This window comes from Felis catus, chromosome A1, assembly GCF_018350175.1.
Source record: "Felis catus isolate Fca126 chromosome A1, F.catus_Fca126_mat1.0, whole genome shotgun sequence".
NCBI classification, from domain to species: domain Eukaryota; kingdom Metazoa; phylum Chordata; class Mammalia; order Carnivora; family Felidae; genus Felis; species Felis catus.
The window spans coordinates 5432964-5458609 of record NC_058368.1 but is presented as its reverse complement, the minus strand read 5'-3'; the positions used below and the strand labels follow the sequence as shown (position 1 = coordinate 5458609).

The 25646-nt window shown below is 44.9% G+C and overlaps 1 protein-coding gene and 1 long non-coding RNA gene across 13 annotated transcripts in view; one reads left to right on the top strand and one right to left on the bottom strand.

The window, feature by feature from the left end:
• ATP8A2 (ATPase phospholipid transporting 8A2) overlaps positions 1–25646 on the bottom strand; it is a 633649-nt gene that overhangs the window by 343300 nt on the left and 264703 nt on the right. The window lies entirely within an intron of this gene.
• Positions 1329–4948, top strand: LOC109495412. The gene is made up of 4 exons (XR_002150819.3): positions 1329–2107; positions 2215–2340; positions 3761–3962; positions 4499–4948. It is a non-coding gene; the product is annotated as an uncharacterized LOC109495412 (long non-coding RNA).

Here is a 25646-nt window from a genome sequence, read left to right as displayed (position 1 = left end):
GAACAGGGAATCATGAAGGCTCTAGCCACGCGAAGACACTGTGATCTTTGGCTCACCACTAGGACCTACTGGAGCAAAAAGACGACACACAAATTGCTGAGACTGGCCCACCACCCACAGCGCCCCGGCTGTGGCTGAGCCACCTCAGACAAGTTCTGGAAAGCACCTACCAGTGGGACCTCTTCGATTTTCCTTGAATCAGTAGGAGTCGGGGGGAGAGAGAGAGTTATGCGAGAGGAAAGAACAGCTGTATACAAATCCCCTGCTATGTTAGGAAAATATGTCGTGTTTATGTGGAACAATGGTAGCACATTTAAAACTGGGAATACTTTCTAGAGGATAGTCACCAGTTGGTGAAATCAGTGGTGTATTTTATTACATATGGATTTTTAAAATAAAACCAAATAAGCAAAAATGTGTAGAATAAGTCCCATTTCCACTGGAGATCACCACACTGATGACTGGGCAAGGAGGAACTCTCAGCACATACGCCTGGCCAGAAGGCTTCCCCAGTTGTGCAGAATCCATTAACAAACTGGGGGGGAGGGGGCAGGCCGGGAGTCAGGCTGGAACACCCCTCACCATTCTCTTGTCTACACAGACTGACAAGGATTCAAGGTCACGGAGACAGAAGTTTACATTGAAATATAGAACAAAAAAAGAAAAACCTTTAATCAATCTTTAGCCATTAAGAGCTTGTTATGTGCACAGGTTTGTAGGGGTGGAGAGGCCCAGAGCAAAGGAAGGAGACAATGGCACACGACAGCCAAAGACCACTGTGGGCAGCGGGTACCGACGCAGGCCTGTAAGGCTGGGGAACCACAGGCACAGCTGGGAAGGTGCCGGGGGGGTGGCGAGGCTGGGAGGACAGAAGGAACCATTTGTACACCCAAATGCAAAGCAACGGCTTCTACATATAAAAATACCACACTCAGATGTTCACCCACCGACAGCAGAGATGACGGAGTGGGACGGGAAACGGACCAGCAAGGAGCCTTCAGATGATGAGAGTCTAACCTCTGACTGGGGTCACAGAGACAAAACCAGGAAACGCATTTCACGAGAAGGATGCGTGGTGTCTGGTGAATGGTCAGAGGGCAAGAGAGGAGATGGGGAGGGTAGCCAGCGTCTGTCTGGCCTGCTAAAAGAGGCCAGTGGCTGGGAAACGGATGTGGGAGAACGCGGGGAGGGGTCTGTGACTGGGGGACAGCAGATACTTCATTTTGACTTTGCGTACAGACAGGTGGCTCTTTGGCTCAAGAGCAACCTACCGTTCCCTGTAAGTACTGGTCTGAACGCCTGGGGGGGGGGGGACGGGGGGTGGGGGGTGGAGTAGGGAGCCTCTCTGGCCCTGGACTACCCCGCACGGCTCTCTGGGGACACCGCTACTCAGAAGTCCCTCCGAAGTCTGCGGAGCTCAGAGCGAACTTCCGGCAGCCACCGCTTGTCCTTTGTGGATCATGTAACCCCTCAATCAATGCCGGTTGAAGACTGGAAAAAGAAACCGTTTGGGCAGTTTCCTTACCACTCCCTCTGGGTGAAGAAAGCAAACAAACAAATCACTCAGCATACAGCAGGTGCTGAGAAAACGCTTGCCACCCCTTCTGGGGGGAATATTTGCTGCTTCCTGAACTCCTGACCCTGGCCAGAACAATCGCTCACTGTCTGGCGTGAATCATCTCTTCTCTGCTCCTGCCGTCCCTTCTGCACATCACTGCACTCGTCTGGTGACAAGGGCCTTCTATTCATAGTTCGTTAAAGCACTTGAGACATTAGCTTGGCAGACCACTCACACATTAAGTGGCCGTGGGACGCCAAATGTGAGGGCGCAGCCACGCACGGAACTGCAAAAGCTCTCTTCAAGGCGCTTACGCGTTCGTGAGGAAACAGGTATGAAGCAAATAGATACCTCACACCTGCCGTGAGTTTTATGTGCCACGAACGAAGTCCGGCGGGGCTCAAGAAGCAGGAGTCCGTCGGAAGCCGGACAAGGGCGTCAGCCAAGGAGACCGAGACCGGCTTACAGGCAGAAGCACAGCAGTTTATGCCCAACTGGAGAAAAGGTCCTGACGATTGATTTGAGTGGCCAGGAAACATAACCAACACGGTGAGTTTAGGTTAAGTATTCATCCCACATTTGACAAAAAAAATTTTTTATCCAAAATTTAAAAGCCACGAGAGCTTTGACAGCCGGTGTCTCTTGAACAATTACAGTCTCTGGGAGGCCTAGACCCGTGGTTCCTGCGAAGCGACATCCAACCATCCCCGACAAATGCACGCCGGCCACGGTGCCACCCAGTCCCTACTGTCGCCCCGACACTGGGAGGCCAAGTATCACTGGTCAGTGGGCATGTGCTGTGGTTACTCTGACCCACTTCTCCATTGGAAGTGGGAACGAAAATCACTAGGGCGGGCCAGAGCTTGCTGGGGATGGGGGGGGGGGGGAGACAGAGAGCTACGTTAGCACTCCCACCATGCCCCTGGCCCTGCCGGCCGGGGCCCCACGCTCCCAGCTCGATGAGCACCGTGTTCTTTGGTTTCTAACTGGACACAAGTCGAGGTCCCACCGGGGCTCTGCCCACATTCTCGTTACAGCTGTCGTGGGCCGTTGCCAATCCAGGCACGGTTCCAGATTCTTTATTCTACCTAGTTGATGAAGGTTCAGCCCCTAAAATTCAACTAGTAAAACTGAGAGAACATGCAAATTCCCAGATTGAAAACCCAAAAGCTGTCCAGAGGAATGAGGATTTCCTGAAGCTCCTGAAATTGCTTTCAGTAGAGATTTCACCTTTAACACGTACACACACACACACACACACACGCACACATTTTCCAGATGGCTAGAATTTCTATAGGGAAAAATGAAGTGTCAGCTGTAGTACTGAAATTTTTGCATAAGATGGCATATTGGATGGAAGGAATAACTGTGAATGTGTCTATAAGAACGTCTTTCTTCATGTACACATTTTTGGGCTCCTAAGCCTTAGTACTAAATGCTTGAGACAAGAGATGAAAAGTTATTCTGAGAAGAAAATAAATAATATATACATACACACACACACACGATATACATGATATCCTAGAAAAAACAAAATATAGAAAATATTTATTATAAAATACCAAATATCAGGTGTATATATGGGTATGTGTAGACGTATAATACATACATATATGCGTGTGTGTATAATATAAAACAGAAACCACTTTTGTGAACCTTAAGAAATTAAACTCAATTCAACAAACGCTATGCTGTTACATGCAGGTGATATTCAAAGTCGTGGGGACAAAAAGAGAACTCCCTTGCCTTCCACCAGGTGCACATGAATGAGAACACAGGCTAAGGGCTATTATAGGGGACTGTGAAGAAAAGAATAAGAACATCCGTGACAGAGACGTAGATTCTAACAGCGGAGGGGCAAGGAGCAGGAGAAAACTACCAAAAGGCAAATTTAACGCTGGAACGCTTAGCAGAGATTAGGAATGGACAGAAGGGCACGCCTTTGAAAACAACTCTGCAGAAGGACTGCGGCCTGACAACTGTCCTCACCTGTCCGTGTGTGTAAGAACGACACCTAGAAATGCCCCTGAAACCTGGGCTTGGGACAAAGGGGATATCCCGCATTAAGAAAGCTGAATTTCTGAATCCTATAAGAGAAATGATTCAAGGCTCAGTCCAAGGACATTTCCTACGTGTATCTTTGGGGATCTCAGCTGGTCTTACGTCCTTAAATATGTCAGACTCACAAGTTTATATCTCCAGGTAGAACTTCTCCGCCAAATTCCAGACCCGAATATCCAACAACGTCACTTGGCATCTCCACTTGGTTGTCTTATAAGGAACTGCGAACATCATGTCCACACTGGGCTCCTTACTCCCTCCCTCCCAAGCCTGCTGTTCCCTGCATTAAATCTTCTGAGAACACCAACAGTGGGAACACAGCAGGGGAACGTCAACCTTCCAGGTACTCAAGCCAAAAACATTGGGCTTATTCTTATTCCTTTATTGAACACCCTAAATAATCAATCCATCAGTCAACAATGTGACCTGTGTCTTTGAGATACATATAGAATCTGACCACCTCTCACCAAGGCCCTGCTAAAGCCACCTTCCCTCTCCTACACCATCATAGCAAACTCCTAAATTGCCTCCCGGCTTTGGCCCTTCCCCCACCCCCACCCTGTTCTCTTTTCTCACCATAACAGAGTCCTGATAACAAGAAAGGCAGATCCTGTCACTCGGTTCAGTCTTCAGAAGCTTCTCAAGAGCCAGGGCCTTACCCTGCCCCGTGGGGCCCAATCCCCCCGAACTGTGGCTCTGACCACGGCACCCACTGACATCTTGGTGTTCCTCAAATACGCCCTCCTGCTCCCTTCCAGCTCTCTCCCAGATTTCCAATGGCTCGTCCCCTCTCCCTGATGAGATCCTTCTCGGTGACTCTACTTAAAAACACACTCCCCTGTGCACACCCATTTTCCTCTCCCGATTTATGTCCCGCAGGGCACTGATTTATCCGAATCTTTCTTGAGTGAAAGGCCATGGGGAGCTGAGGGACAAGTTCGGACACCATGCCAACACCCACACCTACAGCAAGCCCTGGACTGAGGAAGTGAAAGATTTTTCAGAGGTAAAATGTGCAGGGTTTGGTAACAATGTGAGGGCAGTGCGTGGGGACGGTAATATGGGCAACAGCCTGACAACCTTCATGGAGATGGAAAAGGACAGAGGGATGAGGGAAGGGGGAGAGAGAGGAAGGGCACATAGGAGTTCAATTTCTGAGCATGCTAATTAAATGTGTCACATTAATACATGCATTAATATATCTTTCTTAGATACAGTTCAAAGCCTAATCAACTCCTCCAAGGCAATTGTTCAAGGTTTAAGTTACTCCTAAATTACATAAGCTCAAAGGCTCACCAGGGCTCAAATTCACTGGGTACAGAGGCTCCAGGTAACACTCTATCCTCCAGAACAAAAAAAAAAAAAAAAAAAAAAAAAAAAAAAAAAAACCCAAGTACAAACAACAGAAAAATGTGGGAAATGATGGCTTGCAGAAGACCAGAGTGTCCCTAGTGCTTGAAACTATGTAAAGAATAGAAAAGAAGTGGCTCTGTTCTCCAGACTTACATTTAATAGGTTCTAAATCCAGCACAGATTTGACCTTTGCTTTAAATAGATTTTCTTGGAGAGAAGGGAAGAAAACATTGATTCATCTGAGACTCCTGAACGACCTACTGTTCACATTACTTGAAATAAAGTCTGCTTTAAATCAGAATTCTTGGGACACAGAAATAAATATACCAAGAGGTTTCTAATTCTATGCTTTCGCCAGCTGATTATTTTCATTCACAACAGTGGACGAACTCGATATGGTCTTTCCAGAAGAAGGCCCATGGCCACAGAGAGAGCACACAGAGGAATCAATCAGATCAATGCCATCCGGGCTCAGACTTGAGCTTGTCTTGCGATCAACACTTTCAATAGAACAAATATGAGAAGTATGTGAAATGGAGAGGACTTTTGGGGGGTGTTCAAAGCCCGTGCTAATTTAGCAACGTTTGAGGAGTAAGGGAAACCTAGAAGCAAAAATGTTTCCAGGGAGATCGAAAAAGGTTAAGCCAGAATCATTCAATACCAGGATTGTTCACTCAGGAAACAGGAAACATACAAGCTTTCCCACTCTGCTAAACTCAGTCATTAAGATCAGTGCCACAGATTTAAGGGCTAATTAGGTAGTTAATATATAATCCTTGCCCTAAACCTTCTTAATCTATTCTTTAGCAATTTTGAGTGTTTCACTGCTCTTATTAAAAACCATTGTCAGAAGACATCTGGAGAGACAAAATACAAATATACATTGAACAGACGTATGCCTTACTATCTGTTTGCTTCTGTTTAAGAAAGAATTTGAAAATATGCGTTGGGTGCCATGTAGATAAATGATCCCAGGGCACCAGACAGGTAATAAAGGTACAGCTCCGACATGAAGCGGGGCGGGGTCAGTGGCCGACTGGGGTATGTCCTGTACCACCTGCCATTATTCACAATGCCATCCAGGCAGAACACTACTACAATCCGCATTCGGCTCACTGACCATCGGTTTGACACAAAAATCAAGCATGATCAGGGACTCACAATTAAAAAAAAAAAAAAAAAAAAAAAAAAAAAAAAAAAAGGAAATGATGATTCATCCAGCATTTTCCCAAAACGGCGAATACCTTTTTTCCTACACAAGCTAGTTTCTTTTTTTTTATTGTTAAGTTTTTATTTTAATTCCCGTAGAGTTAACACAAAGTATTATGTTAGTTTCAGGTATGTGATAGAGGGATTCAACAATTCTGTATATACCACTCGGTGCTCACGAGCGTCCTCTCTTTTTCTGAGCAACCGACACAAAATGCTTTCGCCGACACCACCGTCTGTAATCGCACATTACCCTCTTCCTGGTAATAGGAAAGCAATGGCTTCTGGGCAATTCAACGGAGACAAGGACTCATCCCTACCATCATTTCCGAGCTCTGATGACAAAAATAAAATACAAACCTGCAGCCCGAACACACACACATATACTGACACACGCCCACAAAAGTACACACTAAATCCAGGAGAAGCGTATTACTCTCCTACCGAGTCAAGCATTTTGAGGATCTTACGTGTACAGAAGACTTAACCAGCAACGGGGCCAACTGCAGCCCGTAGACACAGGCCTGGTGTAGAGACAGAGTGCGAACTGCTCACCTCCACTCCCAACCAAGAGCCTCACCTTGGACGCTGCAGCGGCCACAAGCTTCGTGCCTAAGGGCAATATGTTCAGAGAGGGCCTCCCTCCTAATCTTTCCCTTGTCTACTTCCTCCTCCACACGTTACTAAAATAACCTCAGATGGCGCTATTAGCCAGTCATTTTTCTGTTTGTGGTCTTTCGCTCTCAATTTACGTCCTATCAAATGCAATATTTGGAGATCGACTTAATGTTTACTCTTCTTGTTTTTTATAATTTAAAGTATTAGAGCTTCCAACCTTTTACAGGAAATGACCCAGAATCTGTCCTTGAGTTAAGAATTTCTCCTTTGGGGGGGGGAGGGGCGCCTGGGGGGCTCAGTCGGTTGAGCGTCCAACTTCAGCTCAGGTCATGATCTCGCAATTTGTGAGTTCGAACCCCGCATGGGCTCTGTGCTGACAGCTCGCATTCTGTGTCTCCCTCTCTCTCTGTCCCTCCCCTGCTCATGCTCTGTCTCTCTCTCTCAATAATAAAACGTTAAAAAAAAAAATTTTTTTTTAAAGAATTTCTCCTTTAAATCCAAGGCAAGACTATTAGGTATAAAAGAAAGTCATAAATACATGTGAAACCAGCCAGAAGGACCTGGCCTGCCCTCAGCTCCGGGCCCCGGGAGAGGGCTATGTCACGTTCCTTACGTAACTTACCCATCCACTGTGGGGAGAAGGCTTTCATGTTGCTGTAAACCAATACACAAATGTGAATCCTCAAAGCAGGCCCCGCACTATAAGAACTTTCGGGAAAGACATCCTGCAGCTGAGAACCAGGTTCAACATTCCTCAGGGTGTAACTCAATCGGTCAGCCTGCACAAACTCACCAAACGACTGCTTCCCGAAGAAAGCCAGTGGAGGAGGGCACCGGAGGGCGCGGGCCGAATCCCCAGCAGCGTGCCCCGGGGAGAGAAAATAACCCGCAATAAAGAAGGTGGGGAAAATTACTCTCGTATGAGTTTTAAGAGTTTTCATGACAGATGAAGGGAACTGAGGCCAATTAAAGCAGCAATACAACTAAGAAAAACAAGCGCCAGGCCGCTCCAGTCGCTCAGTCTGGAAGGTGATAGGGTCCCGGAGCCAGACTCTGGGAAAGGATTTTGTTCCTGATTTCCACCTCCCAAAACCATAAGGTGTTCAGAGAGGAGTGTGGAAGAAGGATCCAGCTGACAACAGGAACCCACCAGAAAGGTCGGGAAGACAGACTTTCGAAGCGGAGTCAGGCTGACACCGACTCTTGTCTAAGTCTTCTAGGATCGTCAGCAAAGCTCCACGGCACTTCTTACCAACACAGTCTAAATTAGAAGGAATGGCCATCATTTTTTTTTTTTAGTTTTTGCTTTCCTTCGGCTATAGTTACACACGTAGAGTTACACACGGAAACTGATATACGGTACTTCTGCTTCATTTTGACATGTTTTTCTTCTATGCATTTGCCAAAGACCAGAGTGTTCTTTTGGGCCTGGGTTCTAGCCAAACACAGTCACTTGGTAAAGACTCATTCTTCTATCAGAAGGTGAACCAGATCACACCCCAAGCACTCAGTCCAAAGTCGTCCTCTCGTCCCATCTGTTTTAAAAGGTACACAAGGATGGAACCACTGAGGTTTCTTTTTTCCCCGACCTCTTAGATCACTGTTTTCACGCATCTTCAGCAAATAAATCATTCTGAGGTGTTCTCAAAGACTAGTTTGCTTTGTTTTGATAAGGGGGAGGAGGGAAAGAAAAAGCAAAAAATCGAACACTTGTATCTAAGCAGGAGAAGGAAACAAACCTGTCCTTCCCACTAGGAGCCAAGTGCCATTCCTGTAACAACACTGGAAACTGCACGAAGGGCTCCCTGCAGGCTGACTTCCCTAGAAGTGGACTGAATGACAGGGACCACTGCCCCGAGCCCCACGGCGGTCAGGACTGGAAGAATACACACAGGTCACGCTGTTACCCAAAATTATGTACCTGTCAATCTTTGCGAAAATCAGGAGTGTGGAAATACCAAGGTCAACGCCAAGTGAGGGGTGCACAAACATTTCATTTTGCAACCAATAGGAGAAAAATCTAAAACATTAGCACTCATCCCAAGTTCATTTCCAATGCGGGAGCTCTAGGGGAACACACTAAACACCTTCATTTCTCCCCATACCCAAACTGGCTGCAGGCTTGGGAGACAAAGCAAGGAACCCACAGGGTCTTAAGCCACTCCTCTGCCCTCAATATTGGTAAGCTGGGCACAGCTTTTCTTTTTTAATTTTTCCCCCAGCTTCCCAATCTTCAAAGACTCTTCTTCTCTGGAAAGCGGTCTAGACTTCCTAGTTTTCATGGATGCCCTTGCAAAAGGAACCGGTCACTTCAATACCAACTGCTTCCCTCTCTTCAGAAATATGTACCAGGGCATACCACTCGTGTTTTCTGCAATGAGAATTTAGGCAGGGAGTGGTTGGCACACTGAACTCATTCAACCTGAAGACATCAGTCCTATTTAAGATGCACAGAGCCCCTATTATAATACCTGCAAAAGAAACCAAACATCCATACCAACTGCAACCTAAACCCAAATGGCCAGGAACTAACAGACCTAGTTGGAGATATATAAAACCGGGAATGTAGAAGTCACCTTCCTGATGATGGTGAAGCCCCTTGCTTTACTTTCAAAGGAACTGAGGTATGGAGAGCTTGTGATTATGTGGCCACTTAGCTATGGGTATGGAGGCTACAGGACACTCCCCTTATCTGAGACTTTTAGTGCTCCACACTGTTTTCTTCCCTCCATCCCTCTCCACTGTTCTCCAAACCTTGAGCAGGGCAACCATATCTCATACCACCTTGGTCTCCATGACCTTCATTTTCACTTCCTCTTAGCCACTGCCAGTCTCTCAGGGCTGCCCTAACTGACCAAGAATGAGGTGGCTGAAAACAACAACAAAATTATCTCCCACTTCTCAGGGCTAGAAGTCTGAAAGCAAAGGTGTCAGCAGGGCCATGTTCTCCCTGAAATCTGTAGGGGAGAATACTTCCCAGGCCCTAGTGCCTTCCTACCTTCTGGTGAGTTGCCAGCAATGTGGGGCTTGCAGCTTCAGGGACTTCTGTCTCTGCCACTGCTCCCCGTCTTATGTACATGCGTGTCACTTCTTCTCATAAGGACACAAGTCAGGGCACAGGGCCTCGACTCCAGCATGACCTCATCGTAACTAATCATATCTGCAGTGTACCTGTATACAAACAAGGTCACGTTCTAAGGCCCTGGGGATTAAGACTTCAACATGTCTTTCGGAGTGGACACAATTCAACCCATTAAAAACCACACAATTGGCACAGTCATACCCAAGAACCTACAGCATGAAATTTCCCTTTCCTTCCCTCTCAATTTCTTCCACCCCCGTCAACACTGCCTGCTTTGTTTTCAAAATGTCTTTTGTTCCATAAACCACTGAGGACTCACCCTCAGGTCTTTCTTGGCTTGACCTACCACTCCAACTATCCTGGATTTCAGGGATACTGATGCTGTCCTAATCCCCTTGACCTTCTGCTATTTCTACGTTTTCCTAATCCATAACCAACAATCTGTATTCTCAACTCACATTCTCAATCTGCAGAGCATTAGGGAAGAAAGACACTAGCAATATCAGCTGGTCTCATTTAATATCACTTGACCTGGAACGGGTCCAGGATTGTACCTTCGAGCCAGGGCTCTCTTGATCTTTCATCACAATGACCTTAGTTTCAGAACATGCAGTCATTCAAAGGAATATCTGCCAATGCTTACTGTGTGCTTCTAGGCATTTCAACCTACGTGCAGGATTGATAGCACACAAGATGAATGCAATCCTCCCTCCCTATGTCAGGAATTTGAGCAAGTGAACACGCGGTGCTAAGTGCCATGATTCAGGAAGGTTGAGGAAGCTACACACGCGTTGAGGAAACCCTAACACCAAAGGAAGTTAAGTTGCATTATCCCCAAGAGTGTGACTTTGGTCTTCTTCTGATACTTCTGCCTTGGTGTCAGCATTCGAGTCCAAAGTCGCCAACACTGCTTCTAGCGGTCAGCACCCAACCCCAGCCTCCATCATCCCTCTGGGTTTCCAACCAGATTTCTCCCGGTCGTTTCTGGCAGGATGTTCAAGCGGTGCCCGGAATCCCATAAGCCCGACACAAAGGCCATCCCTCCACCGCCGGCCTTTCCCTGCACGACAGGTCTCGCTACCACTATGCTCTCCGTCATTCAAACTCGGAATCCTGGTGTCCTCCTCCTCCTTTCACCCCACTGCCTCCCCCTAGTGCTTAATTGGCTTCCCGGTCCATGTTTTACATTCTTAGTAGAAAGCTTTGCATCTGTTCTCTCCCCGCCCCCCCCCCACCCCATTGTCATAGCCTGGATTCATGTTCTCATTAATTCCCTGTGATTATTGTAAAGATACCTTCACCGGGTTTCCTTTGCTCAGATCTCTACCCTCCGCAATCCAATTCACAAGTAACTTGAATTTTTATGGCATGTTACAACTCATAAAATGCTTTCACAAAAATTGCTTTTTGTCCCGTCAGCCTACGACGGATTGGTCGAGTAACAATTATTCTTCTCAGAAACGACCTGAGAGGTGCAGTGGCCTATGGCAGAGCAACCACTCATTCAGTAATGGGTTTGACTTTAAAGGCAGAGCTCACCAGCCACCCTGTTGCCAAAGGCATCCTCCCACAGAGTTTTTCTGAGTCCAGATCCCTCCGTCACACACGCGCTCGAAAGCCAGCCACCTCCCGGTCTCGGCTTCCCCGGATGACTACGGCGGCTGCCACCTCTCCGTGGTTCTAGCAGTCCTGGCCTCCTGCCTCAAGAGAACCCCGTCCACTGGAGCCGCTCTCAGGCCAGAGCCAGGGCTGGGAGGCAGATACCAGAAGCCAAATCAGCAATGCCTACTTTGGCACCTTGGGTCTAGGTAATTCAATAAACTCAGCAACTCCCCGGGGGGGCTTTTTCATTCCGTAAACTCAGCAATGCTCCGGGCCACACACTCCACCTGCCGCCAGCCCAATCGCTAAGGACCTCTACCTTTCCCCCCCTCACGTGGAAATCTGTTTGGGACCAGGCTCCACGGCTGTTCAGTTTGGGGAGGCCAACCTTCCCCCCCACAGGCCGCAAGTGTTTCGCAGCAATCCAGTAAGCATCAAGGGCTTCGCAGGTGCTAGGGACATAAAGTCGAGGGCCAATTTCTTGCCACCATGGACTACCCGCACCTCCACTTCTCTAGCCACTGCACCCCGTGGAACCTGGGCTGTCGTGACTCATCTTCCCTCCACCCTAAGCTTCTCAAACTCCTGCGCTGTGGTCACGATTCAAAGGACTCGCTCTCAAGGTAGCGCTAGCCTCGTACCCCTAAATCATGTTTCTGTCTCTCCTGCTCTCTCTCCCTCTCTCCTTTGCACCAGGAGATCTCGGGACCTCGAAACTCCCACCATCTCTCCTCTCTTTCAAGTACACGTTTATCCCCTAACAGCCTCGTCTTCGTCTTCTCTGCAATTACTGAGTCAACTTCTTCATGTTCTCTTTTTGAAGACAGAGGAGATTAAAGATGGTTGGGTGCTGAAGACCATGAGAAGACACGTGCCTGTATAAATCCCTCACAGAGGATATAGGCCACCGGTCTCTCGCCTGTTTCCCTTTCCTCACCTTATACCTCACCAGACAGAGGCCTTCTACACCCCAAATGATATTCACATTCACGTATTTCCCCAAAACCTTCTTCTACTGCTTCCTGCCTGTTGGGGCACCATTCATTCTTCAAAAAGGAGTAAGATGGGGGCTCAGTCGGTTAAGCGTCCGACTTTGGCTCAGGTCACGATCTCACAGTCTGTGAGTTCGAGCCCCGCATCGGGCTCTGTGCTGGCAGCCTGGAGCCTGCTTTGGATTCTGTGTCTCCCTCTCTCTCTCTGCCCCTCCCCTGCTCATGCTCTGTCTCAAAAGTAAATAAAAATATTTAAAAAAAATTTTTTTTAAAAAGGAGTAAGATGCCTCTCCTTTTCCACCAAGTCTCCCCTGAGCACAACGATTTCTCTGATAACCTTCTAATAAATTATATTCAATCTGTACACATAAACAAGATTTGGGTAAGTTTGGAAGCCAGGCTAAGGGCTTACATTACAGTCTTTAAAAAAAAAAAAAAAGGAAACTCTTCAGGGTGTTAGACCAGCACTGTCCGATAGAACTTTCTGTGATGATGAAAATGATCTTCTGTACCATCCACGTGTGACTCTTGAGCATTTGAGATGTGGCTAGTGCCACTAAGGAACAAAAATTTTCAGTTTAATCTAAATGGCCACATGTACCTAGTGGCAACCAGAGTAGCAGATTTCTAGACTTAGTTGGTGTCGTGATAGAAGAATTTTGTTAAAGGTGAGTCCTGATGGAGTGGAGCAAAAGTCGGTGTGCCAAGAGGGCACAGCAAGGCAAACCAGCTGGCTACAAGTCCAGCTGGAAGACATCTGGATGGGAGGCTTTTCCCTTTCTCTAGAAGGGAGAACAACTATAGGACTCTGCCCTATCACCAAAGCACTAGGAAAAGAAAAGCACACACACACAAAAAGGAGTGAGAGGCTTTCTAACACATTCAGTCACCTTTAAAAAATAAAAAACAAAACTTCTTACAGGAGACACTTTTTTGTGTGCAAGTCTTAACTTGTCAAATTGAGTTTCCTGTTGAATTTCTACCAATGAGAGGTTTTCATCCCTTACTAGTAAGTTCACAGTCTCACCGGGTCAAATACAAACGTAGTTATTTTCTAGAGAGAAATGCGTAAGACGTAAAAGAGTCACTTAATATGCCATCTACTTTTTCCTTTTCACTTGGGCAAAATTCAAACTTTTTGCTGTGGCCCACGTAAAACAAGAAATGTCTGAAGAAGCACGGTGAGGCTGGGGAGAGACAGCAGGGTGTTCTGATACGCTCACATACAATAAACCGAGTTGCCAGAGAAATGATTCGAATGTCCTAAGGTAGAATTCACGTGTGGTCTCTGAACCAGATTAGATCTCACGCTTCGGAACAGAGCCCTGAAATGACTCGTTTCCTTTCCATCCCCCACCTCGCACAGCGGTCCGTACGTCTCCAGCACAACCCAACTCAGAGGGAGAGCTACTGAGTAGAGCCAAGTTAGAAAGATCTAAGCCAGACGAGGAAAAGAACAGAACAAAACAAAAACAATCTAGCTCATCCTTCCTCGGATACCTGTGAAATTTGAGGGCATTTTAAGATACGTTTAAGCTCTCAAGCCAGAAACATATTTCTTAACCTGACATTTTAATCCTCTGATGTGTACCGCCAATCAGATCGTCTTATAACCTTTATCTACTTGTCAGAATACTTACCCTCCAAGGCACTACTGATTTTTTAAACAAACAGGTAAGTTAATTATATCAATTCGATTTTTTTTTAATATAAATCAAAGAGGAAAAGCACTAATTGGGGGATTTCCACTTAAAATGTTCTTTTTGATGAAAAGCACGGCACAGGGAATATAGTCAACAGTATTAAAATAATACGGTATGGTGACAGACAGAAGCTACACTCTGAGTGATGTGTAGACTTGTCCCATTGCCATGTTGTACCCCTGAAACCAATGTAACACTGTGTGTCAGCTACACTTCGATAAAAATAAAATAGGGGCACCTGGGGGGCTCCGTCAGTTAAGCGGTCGACTTCAGCTCAGGTCATGATCTCGCTGTTCGCGAGTTCGAACCCCACGTCACGTCGGGCTCTGTGCTGACAGCTCAGAGCCTGGAGCCTGCTTCTGATTCTGTGTGTCCCCCTCTCCCTGTCCCTCCCCAGCTCACACTCTATCTCTGTCTCTCTCAAAAATAAATAAACATTAAAAAAGATTTTCTTTTAATAAAATAAAATAAAATAGAATAGAATAGAACAAAATAAAATAATAAAATAAAATAAAATAAAATAAAATAAAATAAAATAAAATAAAATAAAATAAAACGACCAAATAAAATAAAATGTTCTTTCTTGAGGCCTCGGTATCCATCCACTGGAAGCATTCTGTGGCCTGCCTGCCTCCTGAAGGTGAGCTGATCCAACTCACGAACTCCAGCAGAGCCTGGGGAACTACTTTCAGTGCTCTTCGAACACCGTCGCTCTCTCAAATAGACTCAGCAGAACAAAATGATCACCCACACCTTCCAAAATTTGTGTGCGTAATATTCTTCTTTCATAGTCCTTCCCTAGTTATAGTGGAATGATTGCACAGTCTATCAAAAACACGCAAGATGTTAACCAGAAAAGGTCGTGCCAGCACATTTCCCCAAATCCTAACATGAGAAAGCTACTTCTTAAGGCACGTAGCTTCCACGTAGGTGCCAGCGTCTGAAAATAATTGGAGGTATTTCCCCAAGGTGTTGCTCTGCACCTGGCCTGATTTGGTTCCGTCCGTCCTGTTCTACAACCCGTCTATCGACCGGCCCGGATTTCAACAGCATCAATGTGTAAACACAGGAAGCCCTCTGGAAAGCAAGAATGTTAGACATTTCTAAGCAGTTGAGGGTGACAACCGTAGCACAGCGGCCCTGGAGAAATGTAACCTGGCTCCTGCTCAGCCACCTGGCTCTACGGGTCACGCCATGCAATCCTAGGGACAAAGCCAACATGACAGACGGGCACATTGCTGCCATTCCCGAAATTCTGTCCCGCTGGGGCCTCTCCATCGCCTCGAGAGAACCACATCTATTTCATACGCTCCCCTTTGTCATAAAACCTGAATGCTAACAAGGTGGCAAGCACAGTCAGGGGAGCGATCGGAATTTAGGGACACAGGAATGAGGAAAAAAGCAGGATCACCCCATTTGGTTACAGAATACTCCCCTGAAAACGGAGAAGAGAAAAGAGAAAGAATAAAGCATCCCTTTATGGCTGCCTTATACTCACTTGGTGACCACCGTTTGCTTTTAAATTACTCTGAGAAATTACGAGTGAATCTTGTATGTTCGAAAGCTCCCCAGGAAGATCACCTTCTGGAGGCCAGGGGAAACGACATACACACGGTTTCGGCCCACAAGCAACTCTTTGCTTCATCACTGCTTCCGGCTCTATTCTATTTGCTACCATGGTCACACTGCAATTTTCAAAAATTATTCCAGTTTCACTTTCTTGATAGCCAGGACGTTGGAAGAAATGCAGTGGTGAGGACGTGGGGGTGGGGAGAACAGGTCAATCAACACTCTTTCTCGTGAAGGTTTCACTCTCGGTTTGCTCTCTGAGTCGGAAGGGAGTTTTATACTCATTAGAGAAAGAATACGAAACTCCAGTCTGTCGCAGGGATTGAAAAGCAAAAAATACACTACCTACCCAGAGAGAAAGAAATGAGAGGGCAGCTGTGGTAGGGAACCCATTCTGACCTTCACCTACTGAAAAATGTGGGCCAACAGGCATCGGGGAGATTTCAAAACCAATTTGTTTCAAACAATTCAAAAGGCCTAAAACTGACTAGAATGGAAACAACACACTATTGGAGGTAGCATAATTTATAAAAAAAAACAAAACAAAACAAAACCTAATTTGCATGCTTTATCCTATGCATGGCTGAAGACAGAAGAAAGTCCTCATCGAACAGACAGTTCCACGGGGGCACGCATCTGGACCCTCAGTGGGAACCCTGGAAAGATGCCAAGCAGGATGAATTTGTTCACACTAACCTAAAAAGACATGGAGGTCTGGTGGCTTCTCCGAATGCAGAAATCTTACTTTAGGCAGAAAATGGGGGTCCTTTAATGGCTGGGTTTTAACTTAAGACATCAATGTCCCGAAAATTTTTTTAAATATTTTTTAATGTTTATTTATGTTTAAGAGAGAGAGAAACGGAGCGCAAGCAGGGAAGGGACAGAGAGAGAGGCAGACACAGAATCCAAAGCAGGCTCCAGGCTCTGAGCGGTCAGCACAGAGCCCAACCCGGGGCTCGAACCCACAGACCGCAAGATTGTGACCTGAGCCAAAGTTGGACGCTTAACCGACTGAGCCACCCAGGCGCCCCTACATCACAAAAATTTCTAATTCATTCCTAACATTCATTCTTATGGGAGTTATAGCCACGGTGGAACCAAAACCGAATGGGATTCCATATGGCAGTCAAGCCCTTGACTATCATCTGCTGAGCCACAAAAAAATCAATTTGTTTCAAAAACACACAATGATGACACAGCAACATGTGGACTGTATCATTTTCAATGGAACGTTCTGCACCATGTTCCCCATCATTTTCATTTTTCCCCCAGTCCCTATGTGAAACTAAACATAACTAGGACCACACAAGCAAATAAACACACTTTTTGGATTATGGGCTTCTTTTTATAAGTTAGCTCTGTCACCATTTTTCTTTTTATAAACTCCATTGTTGTGAGTCATCCTTCATCCGTCTAAACCACTCTCCTTACTCACCGATGGCTGTTTTGATGGGGTAGACGGAGAGTCACGATTAAATTAGCGTCCAGGGTAAGAAAGCGAACCTACTAGAAGAACGTGCAGGGTACACAGGGAGCAATAAATGCTATCTACAAATGACAGCAATTGTAAACGATCATGAAATTAGGCTCAATTAGTCAGTAAGGTTGCAGGACTTTCAGTATTACATTTTTTGGAATTTTTTTAAACTTCTGGCCCTATAATTACATCAGTATTAATGCAGGACAGGATTAGAGTAATGAGACTCGATTTCCTGAGCGGAATACAGAAACCAGAGTCACTGCTTTGCAGCTACAGCAATTGGTCTCGTTTGCCACATCATGGTTAATCTTGTGACCCGTCCAGAATCTGTGTGCAGTTAAACAGCAATTATCACGTAGAATCCCATACAAATGTACAGAAGGCCATCAGGGGGCACTGAGAAGTCCTGCAGAGCTGTGGTGACGGTGACGTCTGGAAGCCACAGGGCAACCAGAGGGAGAGAAGAACGAGGTCTGCCCCTTCTCGCTCTCCTTGCCTCCTCTGGCCTGGGGGGGGGGGGGGGGGGGGGGGGGGCGGGAAGCAGCAGCGTTTGAATGGAAGGGCGGTGCTAATGGAGGAATTCTGGGCTTTTTCCATCGAAAACACTCTTCCTATTTTCATTGTGAAGCAGGAACCTGCCGAAATTATTTTTCAGGGAATACTGATCATAAAAACTACCAGATGAACAAACATGTCTGTCTCTGCCCCGCTCCTGTCATCTTTCCCAGCAATGCCTTATATTATCTGCATCTCCCAGAGTCTCCCAAACCACTCAAGTCTGTCCACTCCTACTCTGTAATTGCCTCCTTCTTCCTCTGTGACCTGGGCTTTTCCGGTCTTAAATAAGCATGTTCACAGTCTTGAAATGTTTTAATAGCTATCATATGCAAGGGAAATTAGATTGAATGTATTAGCTCAAAAAGGCAGAACTGAGACCTACTGGTACGGATTTTGACCCTATCCTAGAGTCAACTTTGTCTTTACTCAAAGAGGAATAAAGCCAGTTCCTGGCCACGGGCATAGGTGGCTCCAGAACTGCTACAAAACAAACTTAGAAAATGAAGAAAATAAATGGGAGCCAGAATTAAAAGTTTGGAAGTGAGGAAAACAAAAAGTGCCTTAAAAAAAAAAAAAAAAAGGCATACATTAAAAAAAAAAAATGGATCCCTTACAGTTGTGGTTTAACTTCCCTTGCTAACTGTGTTTGTAAAGACGATCTTCCTACCCTCAATTCCAGCCTCACAGAGAAATGGAAAGACCCCGCTAGCACAGCAACGCATTAAGGTGATGCCATGAGAGGAGTCCAATACTGAGAAAAAGGTTTGTGATGGAAAAAAACAGAAGACCTAAGAGACTGTTTCTAGGGTATCTTGTAAGGACAGCTGAAATGGAATCAGTGTCCCTGGATATCTTGTATTACCCCTCTAGGAACAAGCTAGAATCCTCAAACAAGACGAAAGCATGCAAAGAAGGAAAGAAAGAGAGGAGAGTCAGCCAGGCAGATACTAACTCCAAGGAGATGCCCAGGCAAGGCGGAGGCTAAGACCCACAAGGTCCCCCATTGGACACCCTGCCCCTTGCTTTCTTTCCAGAGGCTGAGGGTATGACTAAGGCATGACATCTGATAGAAATGTGAATAAGAAATGAAGTTTAAAAAACTTTCAGTAATGACACAGACAAGGCAACAGCATCGTGATTTCAGATATGGTCCAAGCCTTCGGTGTTAGGAACCCAATGCAAGTTGGAAAACCATCAAGTTGTGATTCCAGGTAAAGAGTTTAGATACAATAATGCATCTAAGCACATAAGTAGCCTGCAAGGAAATCTAGAAGTTTCTAAATAAAGTATCAGTAGGAACATCCTTGAAGACACTGAGTGGTGCTACCAGTTTTTACCTCAGGAAGTCAAAGGAAACCAAACTAAGAGCTCTCCCGGTCAGGCTCAGCAAGTTTATTTCCATTTAAAATCACACTATCGGATATATTGGTTTGACAGCTACAAGATGATAAAATATTCCTACAAAAATAGTTTCTTTCCCTGTAGCTAAACTCAAATATGCCTTTATTTGGCAAATAATAAACATTTAAAACAGTGGGGCACTATGCCAAGAAATTCAGGGAATGTCAAATGAACCAATACATGCTACCTTCATATATCTTTTTTTTTTAAGTTTATTTATTTGAGAGAGAGCATGCATGTGCATGTGTAAGTGGGGAAGGGGCAGAGATGGAGAGGGAGAGAGAAAATCCCTCTCTTGAAAAGCCCTCAAGCAGGCTCCATGCTGTCAGCACAGAGCCCAATGTGGGGCTCGATCTCACAAACAGTGAGATCATGACCTGAGCCGAAATCAAGAGTCAGACACTTAACTGACTGAGCCACCCAAGTACCCTAGCCATCTTCATACATCTGAAAGTCTAAGAGAAGGGACAGAATACATAGATTGAATTATAGTCTATATCCACTAAGTGTAGTGTTTGAGCTTCCTCAGGAATGAGGTCTTTCAATTTGTTTTTCCCCCATGAATGGAGTATTGTCTCTTGTTGGTGTGCCTTGTCATTTGTTGTTGAAAACTGGGTTATTTAAAAAAAAATTGTTTTTAATGTTTGTTTATTTTTGAGAGACAGAGAGACAGAGACAGAGTGTGAGCAGGGGAGGGGCAGAGAGACGAGGCAGACACAGAAGCCGAAGCAGACTCCAGGCTCCGAGCTGTCAGCGCAGAGCTGGATGTGGGGCTTGAACCCATGAATGGTGAGATCATGACCTGAGCCGAAGTCGGATGCTCAACCGACTGAGCCACCCAGGCACCCCAAAAACTGGTCATTTTAAATGTTTTAACGTGACAAATCTGGAAATCAGATTCCAAAAATAACTATACTACAAGGGACCGGAGTATTAAGAACCAAATAGTAGTAAGGTTAAGTAATAAGGATTTTTTTAAGTAGATATTAACTTTAACAAAGCCTTCACATCGGGGCTAGGTTTTTGAAAGAGAGGCAGACTGTGGGCACGTGAAGAAGAGAAAGGTGTGGAAGGGGGAAACTGAAGTAAAAGAAACCACAGAAGGGGCACCCTCAGTTTCTACACCAGAAATGGTGACACTCACTCTTTATTTAGCGGGAATACACAGAAATACAATGGGAATTGGTGGGCAAATAAGACCAGGTTGGATTTTTGAAGCATCTTGAAGGTGAGTCCCAGAAGTTGAAGCTTCCTTCTGAAGTTATTAAAATGTATTTTAAAAGTCACCAGATCAAAGTAGTGCTTAAAAAATATTAGATGGGTCAAAACACTGAACAGCGGAGCGAAGAAGGCAGGAGCAAGGGGCATGAAGCTACGACACGGGGAGAAGGTTGAGGGAGAATCAGCTGAGAAACCAGCGGCAAGAGAGAAAGCAAAGAGCACACTTCACCTCCGACTCAATCCACACAGCTGCATGGCCTTGACAGTGGGGCAAGCCGTTGCTGTACAGAACAGCCTACTTAATAACTCCCAGGCAGGAAACGCTTCCCAGGCTCTGAAAGGCTGCTTTAATAACAGCATGTTTAGATAAAAATATTACCACTCAGATTTGTATGAAGTGGGACTATCATCCTTCAAAAAGTAATTACCCACACTTCTTAGAATGGCCAAAATCTGGAATGCTGACAACATCAACTGCTGGTGAGGATTTAGAGCAACAGGAACTCTCATTTATTGCTGGTAGGAACACAAAACAGTTCAGCCAATTTGGAAGACAGTTTGGCAGTTTCTTACAAAACTAAACACACTTTTACATAAAACCCAGCAATTGCAGTCCCTGGTATTTACCCAATGGAGTTGAAAACTTACGTCCACACAGAAACCTGCACCTGGATGTTTATAGCAGCTTCACTCGTAACTGCTAAAACTTGGAAGCAACCAAGACGTCCTTCTGTAAGTAAATGGATAAACTGGGATACATCCAGACAAAGGAATATTATTCAGTGATCAAAAGAAATTAGTCATCAGCCATGAAAAGACACGGAGTAATCTTACATGTGTATTACCTAAGTGAAAGAAACCAATCTGAGAATCTGTGGGATTCCAACTATAGGACACCTGGAAACAACAAAAACTATGGAGACAGTTAAAAAAAAAAATCACCGTTTACCAGGGGTTGAGGGATGCGAGAAGAACGGATGAAACACAAAGGATCTTCAGGGCAGTGAAACGACTCTATTCGATACCTGGCATTACACATTGGTCCAAAGCCATAGAATGTGCACCAAGAGTGAACCCTGACATAACTACAGCCTTTGGGGACGAGGATGAGTCAACGTGGGTCTGTCGACTGTAACAAATATACCACTCTGATGGGGGGGGGGGGTGGTGATGGTAGGAGAGGCTCTGCATGTGTGGGGGTGGGGGACACACAGGAAATCTGTACCTTTCCCCCAATTCACCTGTGAACCACAAACTGCTCTTAAAAAAATGATCGGTTTTAAAAAATGACTGAAAAAGCAAGTAAGTCCCAAGCTACATCCCAGAAAATCATGGACTAGGGTGCTCTGAGAAACAGTTCCTCCACGGAAGCAAGGATTAAGATGAAAATACCGACACGATCACATTCTGGAACTCTGGGATTTAATTTAAAAACCTGCAATAACTGGGGGAGTGCTTAGTGAAGACAAACGTGGCTGAAGTCCATGAATAGACCACTGTGGCCTTTTTGCTTACCTGCCTGCCCACCCCCATCCCCCAGCACCACACCGTGGCCAGGAGGATGGTGGCCGACATTCCTAGTGCAGCTTGCTGATGCCAAGGGGCTCATATGGATCTTATTCTTAAAATACTACAGTGGCGCATTTTGACTTATCCTTTGGTTCCTTGAGGGACTGGTGCAGAGGCGGACCTTTGTTTCGCCCTGCCCTGCTCTCCTGGGCAGTGGCTTTTTCCAGGTGATGGTGGCACTTTATGGAAGATTTAAAGATATGCTCTCCACGCTCACCCAGGACACGGGACAGCAGAGGGGGCAAGCAGTGGACGGACCCAAAAGCCTGGGAAGCAAAAGGCTGAGGAGGAAGTTTCTGGAATGAGTAAGAGCTTGGAAGGGTCACCACATACACGGTGAAAGTTATAGTGTAGTACATGTGCCCAGGACTGACGCACACTCAGAAAAGACCTGACGAGGCCCAGACTTATACTTCTAGTGGTTCTGTCAGTGCTGCACAACAGGAGGCAAAAGCAAAGCTGTGGATGACCCACCTTCCACATTGAAGGGGTGCTCCAGCTCAAAGACAGGGCAACTATTTATTTCCCTTTTGACTCCAGACATTTAAGGAAATCTCATTTAAGGTAACTGGATGACCAGTGAGAAAACAGAGAAGAGACTTCAGTCACCGCCCATCAACAGAACAGAGACTTCAGTGATAACACGTGACCAAGAATACAGTCTTCGCAAAAATGGATTGGGAAACTCACTAAACAAACGGCAGCACTGGACGGTCAACCACGAACCCTTGTCACGCGGAGAATCCGATTTCCACGTTTATCACATTATAACATTTAAAATAACCAGTTCCAACAACAAGAAAGTATGAGGCACACAAAGCAACAAGAGAAAATGCCCCATTCGTGGGGGAAAAACAGAATCGAAAGGAGTCATCCCTGAGGAAGCTCAAACGCTGAATTTACTAGACAAAGATTTCAATCAATTGTCTTAAATATGCTCAAAATGCTAAAGGAAACAAAGAAGCAGAGGAAATCAGGAAAATGTATGACAAAGTGGAGAGTGTTAGGAAAGAGATAGGAGTAATAATAAGAAACCAAATGGAAACTCTGGAGCTGAAAAGTAGAGTAGCTAAAATTAACAATTCACTAGAAGGGTTTAAGGAGAGATTTGAACAAGCAGGAAAAAGATCCAGCGATACTGAAAATATACTGAAATTATACAGACCAAGGAGCAGAGAGAAAAAAGAATGAATGAATAAAAATAAACAGAGCCAGAAGGACATGTAGGACACCATCAAGCATAGCAGCATTTGCATGTGAGGGTCTTAGGAGGAGAAAACAAGAACAGAGGAGAAGAAAAAAATATGTGAAGAAAAAATGGCTGAAAAAATCCCATGGTCCATAGAGCTCAACAAACTCCAAGCAGGACAGACTTAAAGAGATCTATAATCAAACTATAAATCTCTAAATGCAAATCTATAAATCTATAATCTGACCTACAAATGCAAACAAGCATTACAATCAAACTGTCAAAGACAAAATAAAGAGAATCTCAAACACCACACAAGAGAAGCTACTCGTCATGTGTAAGGCATCTTTAATAAAAATTAACTGCCAATTGTTCATTGGAAACTATGGATGCCAAAAGGCAGTAAAATGACTATATTTAAAGTTCTGGAAGAAAAAAAAAACCTGACCAAGAATCCTGTATTTGGCAAAACTACCATTTAAAAAAATTAGGAAAGGGGGACCTGGCTGGCTCAGTCAGTAGAGAGTATGACTCGATCTCAGGGTTGTTGAGTTCAAGCCCCATAGTGGGTGTAGAGATAACTAAAAAAAAAAAGGGGGGGGGATGAAGACATGCCAAGATCAACAAAATGTGAATTCATTCCTAGACCTGCCCCACAAAAAATACTGAAAAGCAGTGCTTTAGGCTGAAATGAAAGAACACCAAACAGTAAAGAGCTCCCCTAAAGGTAACTGCACACATAAAACATAAAATCCAATATTAGCGTATTTTTGATTTGCAGCCCTTTTTTGTTCCCTGCGTCATTTAAAAGATAAATGCACAAAATAATTATAGGTCTATGTTAATGGGTATACAGTGTCCAGAGATGAAATTTGCTACAACAGCAATATAAAGGAGATGTGGAGCTGTGTGGGAGCAATTTTTCTAGGCTACTGAATTTAAATTGCCACCAATTCAAATTGGACTGTAGGAAATTTATGTTGATTGTAATCCCCACAGTAGTCACTAAGTAAATAAAAAAATACATACGGAAAAGGAAATGAGATGGGTTTTAGTCTGTTCAGGCTGCTAAAACAAAATATCACTGACTGAGTAGCTCATAAAAAACAGAAATGTATTACAATTCTGGAAGCTGAAAGTCCAAGGTCAGGGTGCCCACACATTGTTGGGTGAGGATTTCTGGGTCCAATGATGAAGGCTCCATCCTTATGACCAAATCACCTCCCAAAGGCCCACTTCATTATACCATGACCTTGGGAATTAGCATGTCAATACATGAAAGCAGGGGGTGGGGGTGAGGGGGGAGCAGGGGAAGGGGGATACGAACATTCAGACCCAAGCAAGGATGGGATCAAAAAGGTACACTAGGAAAACATCGAACACAAAGGAAGGCAGCATTGGTTACTAAGTGAACGAGAGACAGAAGACAGACTGCTGTTTGTCAGGGGTGGGGAATTGTGGGGGAGTAAATACTCAGTGAGCACAGGGTTTTATTTTGGGGTGATAAAAATAATTTGAACCTAGACAGAGGTGATGGTTGCACAACATTGTGAATGTATGAAACACTACTGAATTATTCACTTTAAAACGGTTAATTTCACCCCAATGAAAAAAAAGGCAGCTGGAAAAAGAAAAATACCTTTAATTTTGTTTTCATTCTTCCAATAGTAAAAAGCAACCAACCAAAGCTTAATCCTCGTACGAACGGACTGAACAGAACGGTCTTTCTACAGAAAGAGACACCAGAAGTAGTTTTAGAATCATCTCAGCCTTGCGTCTACCCAGAAAGCCTTAATCGAGTTGCAAATCCATTTGGAAGTTTTACCCCTTTGCCCTCATCTTCCTAAAAGCAAAGTTAAAATTCATGTTCATTTGGCATATTGAAGCTTGGTGTCATCAAAAGGCTGAGAGTTTCACCTACACATGAGAAGAGGGAAAATACTCACTTTTAAGCCCAAATTCCAAATAATTACTATAATAAACCCCAATATGTCAGATAGCAAAGTTTAACCTGGAATAATTAATTTACAAACCAACGTTTTTAAGATTTGACAACTAAAATGTGCCAAGAAAAGCCTCTTCCCACTAAGGTTAAGACTTGTGTCCTACCATGTCAATATTTGGAAACATAAAGGCAAAAACCAGCCTTGGCTGGGATAAATATTTTATAAGTTTGGCTTGTAATCCCTGATGCCATTCGCATTGGCCAATAAAAAGGATAGAAACACCATTAATAATCTTAAAAATCTCTGTCACACATTTTATGAACATATGAGGCTTAAAAACCTAGCCCTGGACTAAAGAACCTAGCCAAGGTGGTTATTGTACACAACTCTAAAATCCACGATTTCTGGAATTCAAGACTGAATGATAGGAGGTATGAACGAATTCGGATCAGCACCACCGTGCAAACACATTAGTGTTCCTCCCCATGAGCCCCAGAACCCTGTCCACATTTCACACGTGCTGCTAAGGCCAGAA